The following is a 1,670-nucleotide window of genomic DNA, read 5'->3' as shown; positions in this document are numbered from 1 at the left end:
GCCCAGCGTGTGCCGATGGCGCTCGAGGCAACCTGCCGCACCAGGGCCCAGCGTGTGCCGATGGCGCTCGAGGCAACCCTCCGCACCAGGGTCCAGCGTGTGCCGATGGTGCTCGAGGCAACCGACCGCACCAGGGCCGAGCGTGTGCCGATGGTGGTCGAGGCAAGCGCCCGCACCAGGGCCCAGCGTGTGCCGATGGTGGTCGAGGCTGCCGATGATGGTCGAGGCAACCTGCCGCACCAGGGCCCAGCGTGTGCCGATGGTGCTCGAGGCAACCGACCGCACCAGGGCCGAGCGTGTGCCGATGGTGCTCGAGGCAAGCGCCCGCACCAGGGCCCAACGTGTGCCGATGGTGGAGGAGGCAACCTGCCGCACCAGGGCCCAGCGTGTGCCGATGGTGGTCGAGGCAACCTGCCGCACCAGGGCCCAGCGTGTGCCGATGGTGGTCGAGGCAAGCGCCCGCACCAGGGCCCAGCGTGTGCCGATGGTGGTCGAGGCAACCTGCCGCACCAGGGCCCAGCGTGTGCCGATGGTGCTCGAGGCAACCGACCGCACCAGGGCCTAGCGTGTGCCGATGGTGGTCGAGGCAACCGCCCGCACCAGGGCCCAGCGTGTGCCGATGGTGGTCGAGGCAACCGACCGCACCAGGGCCGAGCGTGTGCCGATGGTGCTCGAGGCAAGCTGCCGCACCAGGGCCCAGCGTGTGCCGATGGTGGTCGAGGCAACCGCCCGCACCAGGGCCCAGCGTGTGCCGATGGTGATCGAGGCAACCGACCGCACCAGGGCCCAGCGTGTGCCGATGGTGCTCGAGGCAACCTGCCGCACCAGGGCCCAGCGTGTGCCGATGGTGGTCGAGGCAACCTGCCGCACCAGGGCCCAGCGTGTGCCGATGGTGGTCGAGGCAAGCGCCCGCACCAGGGCCCAGCGTGTGCCGATGGTGGTCGAGGCAACCGACCGCACCAGGGCCCAGCGTGTGCCGATGGTGGTCGAGGCAAGCGCCCGCACCAGGGCCCAGCGTGTGCCGATGGTGCTCGAGGCAACCGACCGCACCAGGGCCGAGCGTGTGCCGATGGTGGTCGAGGCAAGCGCCCGCACCAGGGCCCAGCGTGTGCCGATGGTGATCGAGGCAAGCGCCCGCACCAGGGCCCAGCGTGTGCCGATGGTGGTCGTGGCAAGCGCCCGCACCAGTGCCCAGCGTGTGCCGATGGTGGTCGAGGCAAGCGCCCGCACCAGGGCCCAGGTGTGCCGATGGTGGTCGAGGCAAGCGCCCGCACCAGTGCCCAGCGTGTGCCGATGGTGGTCGAGGCAAGCGCCCGCACCAGGGCCCAGCTTTTGCCGATGGTGATCGAGGCAACCGGCCGCTCCAGGGCCCAGCGTGTGCCGATGGTTATCGGGGCAACCGGCCGCACCAGGGCCCAGGGTCTGCCGATGGTGCTCGAGGCAACCGCCCGCACCAAGGCTCAGCATGTGCCGCTGGTGATCGAGGCAACAACCCACACCAGGGCCCAGCTTGTGCCGATGGCGGTCGAGGCAAGTGCCCGTACCGAAGGGCAGCCTATGCCGATGATGGTCGATACATGTGCCATCACCATGCGTCATCATGTGCCATTGATGGTCGAGGCCTTGGCCGAAGTTCGATTTTGAGCCACGGTGCCCATGCTTGGCTCCAG

This window comes from Durio zibethinus, unplaced genomic scaffold, assembly GCF_047325235.1.
Source record: "Durio zibethinus cultivar Kanyao isolate XHJ-2024 unplaced genomic scaffold, ASM4732523v1 HiC_scaffold_394, whole genome shotgun sequence".
In the NCBI taxonomy this organism is placed as follows: Eukaryota; Viridiplantae; Streptophyta; class Magnoliopsida; order Malvales; family Malvaceae; genus Durio; species Durio zibethinus.
This window is presented reverse-complemented; position numbering follows the sequence as displayed.